Genomic DNA, 12316 nt, shown 5'->3' on the forward strand with positions numbered 1-12316 from the left:
AACACTCCAAATCACTTAAAAATCCAATTAAAAACTATTTCTGTTAAACATTTGAGTGCATTAATTTTTTCTACTAATGACAGTCTGTTAAAATACACAGGCATTCACATCACATGACTGATGGTGCATCACATGACTGATGGTGCAGATCAATAGCAGTAGATATACAATAGGTGTTTCAGACAGCACAAAATGCCAGGGCGCCTTTGTGTTCTCTGGATCCTTAAAACTAGCGAGAATGTCATGTGTTCAATAAGCAGAATTCCTCTGGAATTTAAATTTTGAAACTGGCTCTAAATTGGAACTGGTTCTCAATGTCCAAACCTAGTTAGCAGAATAGTATTGTGACAAGCTAAAAGATAAGGAGCATACGTTGCAAAACCCATTTTAGCATAGGCATTAATGCCATATTTATAGGCCATGAAGTATCAGGTACCTACACATGAAAGTGAAGGGGGATTATAAATTGGGCTAGTGTGTTAATAATAGGTTTTGCCAATGAATTAAATAAAAAAAACACTAGTTTCTTTCTTTCTTTATTTGGAAATAGCGATGACCCATTCACTAATTTCTAGCTACCTTGTATAAACAATGCCCTTCGAAGTCAACAGTAGACTAAAATTTCTGTTTTTGCTACTTTACAACACAACAGAAGCAGAGAAAGACTTTAAAGGATTTCTGACACCAAACCTATTCCTTTGCATTTTGTTAAACCGCTGCACAACGCTGTAATCTGTGAAAATCACATGTTGCTGAATCGGAGCAAATCCTTGCATTTGGATTTTAAAAATCTGGCTGAATAACTAAAACAAGGGGTAGAGACTGCCACAGCAGTGGACTGATGCCCATGGTTTCAGAGGGAGATGTAGTGTGTGTGTGTGTGTGTGTTGTTTTGGGGTTTTTTTGTTAGTTTTTTTTTCTTTTTTTTTTTTACTTTTTACAAATACTTAGCATCACACTAATCATATTGAGCGGAAGGAAACACAGTGTTACAATTCCGTTATCTGTACATGTGATATACATGTGGCGGTTAACAGTGCAGAGCAGAGCACTGGTGTTAGACCATCAGAGCATGTTGTGGCCTGATGACAGATGAGGAACACATTTAGTGTCTGACACTCCGCTATCTCCTGCATGTTTCAACATCAAGAGGAACAAAGACAGATGTGATTGAGATAAAAGCCCAGAGATGCTATCAGCTGTGTGAGAATGTGGAATTCCGATTGTTTATTATAAGGAAGTGTGGCCGCCCAGAGAGTTCACATAAAGACCGAGATCCAACACACCACCATCCTCCTGCTTATTTGACAGGTCATAGGTCGTAGCCACTCTGAGGCAGATGGTATTTATTTCATTAAGTGTTGTGAGCCTCTAAGGTAACCTGGGTCGCTGCAGCAGTGCTCTGAGCGGTGAGCAGGCTTGTTTGGTTGATGAGAAGGGCAGGTGGGAAGATAGTATCTTCCCTCACATTGACGTTAAAGGACACAGCATAGGGCCTCAAAGGCCTCAAGCCGAAAACAAAGTAGGAATTTGCACCTGACATGCGTTTGTCACAAGTACATGTCTTTCACATTCCTCATCCTTTCCACATCCTGAAGATTGATAAAAAATACAAAACTTGAACATATGCACTAAACGGGTATTGCAGAAGAGATCCTGTATTTCCTGTATCGCTAATTGGGATACAGGGATTTGGAGAGCCAAACCTGTCATAATTAAAAAATAAATAAATAAATAAATAAATTAGGAAATAAATAATTAAATATGTCATTTTTAAAAAAATGTCCTTTCATTTATCCATTTATTCATGAATTTTTTTTTTACCTACTTTATTTTTATTTCCACAATGATTTACTATTTTCACACTTATTTCTCTCTTTTTTTTCATATTTATTTTTTTATTTCCACATGTATTTTTTCTACGCCCATGTACTGACATCTTCTGGCAAAAGCACAACCAGATAGGACTCAATCATGACATAATGTGCTATACCATATCAGTCCCAGGAGATGATTGGGGAATGAAGAACTAACACTTGGGTCTTCTGCGTTCTTGTGTTGCTCCCACCGTGCGTCACTGAAAACACTCGCCGACACATTTTACAATTTGCCTTGTAATCATCTCCACTGACGCTGTCCAGCCAAGGATGTGCCTCGTCCCACTCACGTCTGTACTTTTGCAAGTACTTTTGGGGGCGTGGTCTAGTATCGGAAGTAGTGGACATTTTTAAAAAGCGCAGGTGTTGTGTGTGGTATATGTCTCTAGGCAACCGTGACACGACGGCAGCCAGGCACAGAACGCTTCCTTTCAAGTCATAAGACAGGCAGCAAACAAATACAGTTCAATAAAAATTTATTAATTAAAAGTTGCATTCAGTTTTCAATTTATTTAGTTTATATTTTAAAAATTCATTGTTGCACACTCTACACAAACAGATCTCTTTTAGGTCATGATTCTGAGTTAAGTCAGCAATTTGCCTATAAGCTCATTAGTTACCTCCAGACGGAAAGCCATTACTCCATGATGAGCTCCTGACAGAGGGAGAGGAGTTAACTCTGTGACACAGGCATAGGGCAGAGCCTGAGAGCTGATTGGTTGAAAGTGATTCTCATAGCTGACCAATCATGCTTTAGGCCAAGGTTAGACACGCCTACCTCGTTAGCATACACTTGAGGGAAAAATAGGTGAAGAAAAGTAAAAAAATGTGAGAGTGGGAAAATAAATATGTGCACATTAGGGAAAGTGGAAAAGCAAAAATAAATGCATAAGTAGACAAATGTGGAAATAAAATAAATGAACATGAAAAAAATAAATGTGAAAATTTAAAAAAAAGTGTAAAAATAAGAAATCACTGTGGAAATAAATATAAATGTGGGGATAAAATAAAGTAGGTTAAAAAATTGCTGAATAAATGGATAAATGACAGAAACATGTAAAAAAAAAAAAAAGACATATATTTCATTATTTATTTCCTCATTGATTCATTTATTTATTTTTATTTATGACAGGTTTGGCCCTCCATACAAGGATGTATGCAGTTCCCCGTTGATATAATATCTTCAGAAAGTATTCACACCCCTTCACTTTTTCACCATGTTGTAGATGACATTTTAAATGAATAATAATAAAATTAGCATTTCCTCATCAACCCCCGCTTAGTCAACTCATAATGACAAAGTGAAAACATGTACTTGGACAAACTGTTTCAAATCAAAAACTTTTTTATAATTTATTTATTTTTTATTAAGTATGCAGTCTCTCAGTTCAATAATGTGCAGAAGGCCCTTTGGCAGCAATTACAGCTTTAAGCCCTCTTGGGTAGCCCTCCAAAGACTCCCTGGATTTGAGCAATTTATCCCCCTCTGACCAAAAAGTCTTGCTTAGTTACTCAATTTGCCTTGATGCCCAGCTGTAGAATGATTCCTGGTGGTTCCAAATTTCTTCCATTTTAAAATCATGTAGGCCACTGGGCTCCTGGGAACAATCAAAGCTGTTAAAATGATCTTTGACCCTCGTTCTACTATATTCTTTGCCACAATTTTATCCCAGAGGTCTACATAGTAATACATATAATCTGTTCAGTTTCCCATAATTTGAAATATCTCGGCATATCTCCAACAAGAGCACCACAACAAATGGTCTGAAAACTTTTTTTTTTAATTGAGAGATTACAGTCTTTTTATTCACTTAGTTATTGCCGGCTATTGCTGGTTGACTGATAACAGCCACTTTATCCATTTATCCATGGGAAAGATTTATGTTGATGAGAACAATCTTATTAAAGGTAAGTTTTGACATGAGTTGAATGTTTGTACAGCTCTTGAGATAATGACCATACTCATTTATTTTCCCATGACTTTTTCACCCTTTTCAGACACGTCATTCATAACACTGTTGCTTCATCAGCCTGTTAAAGTAACAGCAGTGTTTGACGTTGATGTTCCTCACAGCTTCATTCAGACATACCCATCATACTCATAGAGAGAGCCACAGTGTGCACTCAGTGTGTGAGATACATGCAATACATCAAGTGATGTATAAAACATTATAATACAGTTAATAACAAAAGACTAAATACAAACTAAAAGCATACAGACTGTCCAAGTACCTCCTAACAATAATTTATTTCAAACTAGCACTTTACTGAGAGCAAAATACAAGTAGAAATATTCTGACAGCTGTGATGGAGCTCAGTATTTAGGACCTGAGGATGGCCACTAGATAACAAATGATTTAATAGTGTATTATAAACTGTGATTCTGTGTGCGACAGCTCACCTCTCTGATGTCAAGAAAAATGCACAATGTCATTTAAAGTTAGATCCTCATCCATCCTGTCTCTAGGATGTCTCGGGTAAAATGTATCATTACAATTAACAATGTTAATGCTTTTGTTGCACTTGGGTAAATATATGGAACTTAGACAAACTCATGAAGATCCTGCTGTGACACTGCTTGAATGTAATAAACTCAGGAGACAGACTCCGACCAACAGCTGGAAGGAACAAACTGATTTCCTGCTTCTGTTATTGTTTTGTCAAAACCTGGATTATATTTATTCCTGGTGAGTCACATTATCTGACCTGCTACAGACTCTGTCTTCATCCCAGTTGTTATGGACATTTCCACATCAGGAATTCTTGGCCAAAGTGAATGAGAAATGTGTTTTTTGTTTTGTTTTGTTTGTTTTTTTTCCCAGCAAACTGTGTGTTTTGCTCTCTGTGATGTTTTTGCTCAAATATTGATGCTAAATGAATGGAATTAAATGTAGAAAAAATATTCCCTAAATCCCTTCACACAACTCAGAACACTGTCACTTGTGCATGTCTATCCATTAAAGTGATGGCATGTTGTTTGTTAAAAGTGATACAAGGCCTAACCTAGTAACGACACTATTTACTGAAAAGTGAGCAGGGTTCTCATCCAGACATAAAGCAACCATGTTAAGTTGCAATGAGATTAATGGAAAGGAGTACATGTCTTGAGGGTGCTTTAGAGTGTAGTTATGGGAAAAGAAGCTCTCGTCATGCAAATCTCATCAATCACCCTTTGTTACTGATATATTTTTTTTTTACGGTTTCCCAACACTGGATGACAGAAACTGAGTTTGCAATGTCACTGTTTCAACATGCAGCACAAAAAGGGGAATTTTAAAATAACATGATTGGATGGGGCGGACATCTCTTCCTCATTTAAGCAAACGTCTACACAGGCACTGCTTAAATGAGGAAGAGGTATATAGCGCACAATTTACAGCCAGGCTAGCTTCGAGGCTGTATTTACACACAGTGGCTAAATGCTATTGTCAGCCTGCTAACATGCAGATCATTTTTTTAAAGTATGCTTTGATCATAAACCAAAACAAATTCTAATTTTGTTGACGATGCAAGAAGACGTTGTCAGAGTCAGGATGGTTAACCAGATTTGATCGAGTTTAATTGAACCAAATGATTATGTGATACAGAAAACCCTGAATCTGTACGCCAAATCTCCAAATTGTCTATCCAATAGCTGTGATGACTTTTTGTTTTAAAGCTACACATAATAGAGCCAGATGCAGATTTGGGAGAAGTGTTAAGTGTTATTATCCTCTGGGAATCATGACTGTGCAGTTTTCGTGGATATCCACTGAACAGCACAGACAGACCTAAAAAAAACCAGCAACATGATGTCTGTGACTCTCAATGCATTTAGACAGCAATGGCAACTTCTTTCCCAGCTGCTGTTCATCTCATTGCTGTTAGTCAGTTTTGGAAACTTCACAAATACCACTCAAATTAAGTGTTTTTAGTTGTTAACATTCAGTGTGATTCCTTCTGGTGACTTTGAGCTGCTCGACAAACACAGGCCGAGATGTTCTTTTTACCAGCTCCACCAATTGCCATCCAATGTTGAAATGAAATAAATCCAAAAATAGGATTCTGGCAGCTTCCATGCCACTATTTTCCATGCCAGCTGAATGAACAGTGGAATGCTCCAGTGCCACAGAGGAGCACGTCAGTCCCTCCAGTGGATGATTTGGGGTTGTAGCTGGCGGTGGCAGCGGGTGGAGGCAGGGTCACCTCTGATGCAGGTTGCTACTCTGGCTGCTGTCCACTCTGCCCAGCCAAACTCATGTTTCAGTTCCAATGCCCCCACCTCCACCCTCACCTTCCCTCCCCCTTTTTGCTCTGTGCCCTCCAGCCAGACCTCCATTCTCTCCCAGGACCCTGTGTGCCCGTCCACCCCTCCAGCCCTGCTGCAGGCTGGGCAGAGTGACAAAACCATTGCAGGGACTTTGGCTAAAGAGCTGGCAATCTATTAGCTCCCAGCAGACCACAGCAGACTCAAGCAGGTCTAATATCCTGTCACTATAGGAAAGAAACTGAGACAGGAGGCCGCTGAGTGTGAACGGAGAGTATGACCCATAAAGAACAGCGAGGAAAATGGGAGAAAATTAGAAAAGAAAGGAAACAACTGTTTAAAACATACAATGAGACAGTTGAGCAACACAAGGCGAAAATGAATCACTTAAGAATGATAAGTAACTCTGCACTGGAGCAGCATGTTCAATTTTCAAACTCTTTTTAGATAATGAAGTCTGAGTTGGATGAAACATAGGAGAATCTTTCCACCCTGCCATGACTGTCATGATGAGGCTCTTTACACCCCTTACCAATGCAGTCGAATTACCCCAAAGTAAGATACCTGAAGTAAATCGTTCTTGAACCATTCTGAGTGCACTCGTGGTCTTGGTCTCGATTAAAAGCTAATACTATGAAATTGGCTTTTTTTGTTTTTGGCTTTTTTTCTCTCTCTCTCTCTCTCTAATCATCAGAATCACTGGACATGTTACTTACATTGACAAATAAAGTTTAAATACACTGAAGTATAAGGTTTTTATTTCTGCCCATTTTTATGGATTCTCTTAATAACCATGATCACATGTAAAAGGATCATAAGGCTGCTACTCTTGAATGATACAGCCATAATGTTAGCTCTAATAACTAGTGATATTTACAGGCATCCTATCACCATATCTATGCTGAGACAGAGTAAGAGAAGCATAAACACATTGTAATGCTTTATCCCCCCCTTCAAACAAAGCATTCTCCATATTTCCAGGGTGGCACTGTGGATGGCTGCCTCTCTGTATCGCTGTGCTCTGTTCGCTCTTGTTTTGTTGTGTAGCTTTGTGTTTTGTTATCGTACCCAAAGCTTTTTCACAAGAAGAGAGCTGCTAAACTTCAGGGAAACAACACCAGTGTATTTATTTCCAACTTTTGCCATTGCAGCAGATGTTCTGGTCAAAGCTGTGCTCACCTTTGCTAAGGCAGTGAAACATCTGGGAAGAGGTGAATGTGCCTGTGCACTTAAGTGTTTGGATGATTCTCTCCAAAGTGTGTCCACTGTGCAAAAAAAATGTGCAAACTTTAACTACTACTGGTAAGAACAGAGACTTTCGACGTCTGTTTTGTGCTTCACAAAGACATAGAATCAGCTTTTACACCAACAGTGTCGACCGTAATGATGTGACAATGATTAGGGAAGACTGCTTTTAAAATCTGGACTCATCCTTTTTTTATTTTTTAGTTTTTTTAAACAACTGCAAACCTTTCTACTCCCTGTGTGAGTTTGCTTCATTCATACTGGATGGTGTTTACATTCCATTTCAGGCCAACATGCACGATGCTGTGTATGGATTGGACATACCCAGACTCTTTAGTTATTGTCTTTGGTGACTGTAATAAAGGTAACCTCACCTTTGAACACCGTAAATAAAGACAGTTTATTAAATGTCCCACCAGAGAGAAGAACAGTTTGAATCCCTCGTACAGGGCCTACCACGCTGTCCTTTGCACTACACTGGGACATTCTGACCACATCATGGTTCATCTGATTCCCACATACAGACAGAAATAAACACTCTCTAAACCTGTTGTGTAAACATCAAAGCAGAGCACTAGAGAGGCCATAGAGGATCTTCAGGCATGTTAGGACTGTACTGACTCGGATATATTCAGGACTGGATGAGTACACAGAAGCTGTGACGTCCTACATCAGCTTTAGTGAGAACGGTTGAAGTTGGAGCTGATGATGATCAGCTGTAATCTCCTGACCCTCCAGGACCCCTCAGAACCCTACAGAGTGCTGGGAAGATAGTTGCCGATCCCTCCTAAACTGGACAAACAGTTTGAGCCTCTCCCTTCTGGCACGAGGTTTGATTCATCAGAACCAGATCCTCATAACACAGGAAAAGGTTTTTTTTCTTTCTTTCTTTTTTTTTAACAGAAGTGGGCCTCAGAGACCTGGAGTGACACTGCCCATCTCTCACCGCAACACGTCTTGACTCTGTTCGTTGCATTAACACACAGCTTTTAAACAGGATTGTTTTGATTCTTTTGTACATTTCAAGTTGTTTACATTGCAGACTATATGTAACCTCACACATTCTCTGGGAATTAATTTACACATTTCTCCACACTGGAAGTATTTCTATTACTTTTTGTGACTCATAATCACTTGATACACTAACACACTTGACACGCTAATTTGACTTGTAGCTGCCGACTTGCAACACTTTTTAGAAAATCTATATGGTGTTGTTTACTGTTACGCCAAAACACCGTGTTAAATTCCTTGTATGTGAAAAACTACTTGGCAATGAAACCTTTCAAATTTAGATTCTGATAAGAATTAGTGCAAGAGCTATGGTGAAAAGTAGCTGATATAAAAAGTCATACACAGCAAATTATTTACATTTCCCAAAACCCATTTTCACAAATGGACACCGACATATTTCTGCACAGAATCTGAGTTTGTGGGTTTAGTGAACAGGAGAATTACACCTGGCTAGGTCAAACCAAAAAAAAAAGAGCAAGACAAAAAAAAAGAAATGAAAAGAAAAGATTTTCCCACCATTTTTGTTCCAACTGCTCCTTTATGTCTTTTCAATATTCTGCTGTACATAAGGTGTACTGCTTTTTTTTTATTCCCTGCTCCAGCTTTCTACAGTATTTGCATGACTTTCTGAATTTTTCAGCGATGTTATTTGCCTACTCCATGACTTCTAGCTCTTTTTCAAAAACTTTTATTTACTTCGTAATTTACCCATTGACCTAAAGTACCACTATATTTTATTTATTTATATTTATGTTTTTATTAATATTTTTTCCCCCCCTGTCTATTCTCCTCCTGCTCATCTCTATTTTGGCTCCTTTTCCTTTGGTGTGTTTGTATGGCAGCATCCATTCACCCCACTTTCTTTGTCTCTGTTCTGTTTGTCCTGACCTACCTGGCTGCCTGACTTGTTCTCCAGCCTCTTCTGCCTCCGTGTATCCTTATTTTAAAGCCCTGCTTTTCCGCTTTGTATGTCACTATCTATACAGTCATCTTTTATTCTCATCTGTTCCTTCTTGTCTGCTGTGCTTCACTTGTCCTGGCTACATTTCTACATTTTGACAATTCTGCAATCAAAGCAAGATGTCAAATAAGGACAACTAGCAAACCAAGACTGAAAATTAGAATTCAAAAAGACACAAAGTCCATGACGAAGTAAAAAAAAACAACAAGTTAAATCTATAGCACAGCATCAGCATATTGATGCGATACTGATTTGCATATACTGTATAAGGCTTATTTGTCAAATATATACATTTTAGGTATATTGAGAGTTTTTGAGATTTAAAGAACCCAAAAAACAATGGGTTTTCCTTTATTAAAAACGTTTTTAAAGCAGCGCCTGCCTGGTTGACCATACTGGAATTGTCGGTGCTCTGAACGTTTTTCATTGTGTTTTGTGATGCATCGATGAAGTGATACACCTAACATGTGTTTCTATACAGACATGCACCATTAATGCCGGGCTACATATTAAAATCGAGTTACAGTCAGGAGGTCAATGGCAGCCTGTCTTCCCACTAAAAGTGATGCATTACTCCAAGCAGTAGTGTAACCTTTCTTTCAAATGATAATTGAGCTGAAGGACGGTGACTCTCCATCCAGTACTGTATCCTCTGTGTGTCTGTGTGAGCATGCAGGGACGTACTTACAGTATGTACAGCATGTAGTATGCAGCTGTCAAAGGAATACATTAATGTTTTACATATTTACAGAAGTGAAACAAGTTCAAGCTTCAAATCTTAAGAGGCATGGCTACACATAGAGTAAGTGTGCACAGTACAGAACCCTGTATTTGGTTTTTTGACCAAGCTTAAACTAGAAAGTGGGCCTCGAGACCTTTACTATAAAAACTGTAACGTCAGTAGACTTTTTGCCAAGCCAGCTGCCAAAAGCTCTACTGCCCTTCAACCTTCTCTTTCTCCCTCATCTCCCTCGGCTTAACTGCAGCCTTCAAACAGACTCCACGTAGGACACATGTCAACCTGTCAGTCCGACCGCGAACTACAAATTCCCCTCTTCCTCCACCCAGCAAAAAAATAGCCTAAGGTCAAGGTTTAAAGAGTTTGATTGTCCAATTTACTTGGAAAAACGAGACAAGAACAAACAGCTTGATTAGCTAAGAACATGAGTGGAATGTTTCCCCTCTTCCCAGAACCCAGTGGGGCTGTGACAGCTGGCAGGAGATTGTACAGTACATGCACACACTCAATGTAAGTGCTCCTTCACAAAGGCATATATTCACATTCCCAATTTTTTCCCCCCTTTTTTTTTCATGACACATGTCACAGACACACTGTTGAGGCAACCTTTAAGCTGGTAAATTTTGGTTTTACGCACATTTTGCCCCAGACGAGGGCAGATGTGATGTGCAATTTCCTCTAATCAGAATTCTATACTAGCCTCAGCCAACAAAGAGCAATTTGTTGATCTCTCCTTAGCTGTCTTTACAAAGAGGAAATGTCAACTTGGCCCATCAAAATGAATCTCATCAAATAAAACAGAACTCCAGCTGACCATTTCTAACTCCCTTTGTCTTGCCTCAGGACCCCCAACCCCCTCAACTACCTCTCCATCAACAGGGCAATCACTTATGTAAACTCATTTCAGATATTTGAATGTTTTTCTTTGACATTCATCTATGCCATTTCTCAACTGCTGACAGGAAACGTTCCTCTTCTCCCATCATGCACAGGGTCAGGCACTGACTTGGTCTGATTAGGAGTGCTGATTATGGGCAGAGTAAAAATTGTCCGAACTATCAGGGAATTATGAGATTATGGTCATGATTCTATCAGTAATGGTGATTTGAACATTTCCTCAGATGCTGTTACACCTGAGCAACATCTTCAAGTATTTTACGAGATGTGAGGATTCCACCAAAGGCTGAATGGAGACCAGCTCATAGCTCACAACAGACAGCTCATACCTTCAATGTAAAGTTCAGATTCTTTAATACACAATCCAACAGCATTTAGTTTTAACAAAAGTAACATGCTGACAGAAATAACATCAAAGGTTTAGCGTATAAGGCAAGACACACAACAATACAGAGGATCAGACAGCCTAAAACAGATTTAGTTAAATATACCTAGGTGACAAAATGAAGACAAACTGTGTTAATAATATCCTTGTTTCAACTTTGCAGTTGCATTCTAACTACTTGCATGTTATGTATTTCTTTGTTGGTTTGCACGTCCTAAGAAATCAATGCAATGTGTCCACATAATGCAAGGGGCAAAAAGTAAAACCAGCAGCAATAACTGAAAGCTTTGGAGGGGACATCACTATCCATGTGGGAGACGATGGCTGAAAACAAACAATTTAAGAAGCAGCACCGTTTCCCTGTGACACAAACTGGATTTCCACATTTACAGACCACTGGTGAAGTTTTTGACCTTGACAACATGACTTTTTTTATATGCTAGAAGACATATCATGAAAGAAATAAAGAGTCAATGCCATGGCTGACCATCTCTAAACAGAAGTGTACCAATTACGATATGAAAAACTTCGGTTCAGACGTACAGGGTTTCATGCATAGCCTAAGTAATCAATCTGACAGCTTGCAGTGTGGAACTTTTTGGAAAATTATTGTTCTTCAGAACCAGTTTCTGGTTTAAACACACATATCCAATATACCAGCCTGCCATAGTTCGACATAATGCAGACTGGTTTTGCAGTGTTTGAGTAAACTCATAAGTGAGTATATGCACTGAAATGTCAGTGAGCAGAAGAAGGATAGGTGGAGATAGAGGCAGGAACGTTATAGATCTTCATTCTAGAAAAAACAACAGTGTAGAGCTACAGTCGGATCATTATAAAGCAGGAATGTTTTTTTTAAACTTCTTAAAATGTAATTTTGATACACATATTCATGAGCTTTTAGGGTTGTCTTCAAGGACTGGAGAGGAACTTCACTGAAGGTAACAAAACA

The sequence above is a fragment of the Stegastes partitus genome, unplaced genomic scaffold (genome assembly GCF_000690725.1).
Source record: "Stegastes partitus isolate 25-593 unplaced genomic scaffold, Stegastes_partitus-1.0.2 Scaffold172, whole genome shotgun sequence".
NCBI classification, from domain to species: Eukaryota; Metazoa; Chordata; class Actinopteri; family Pomacentridae; genus Stegastes; species Stegastes partitus.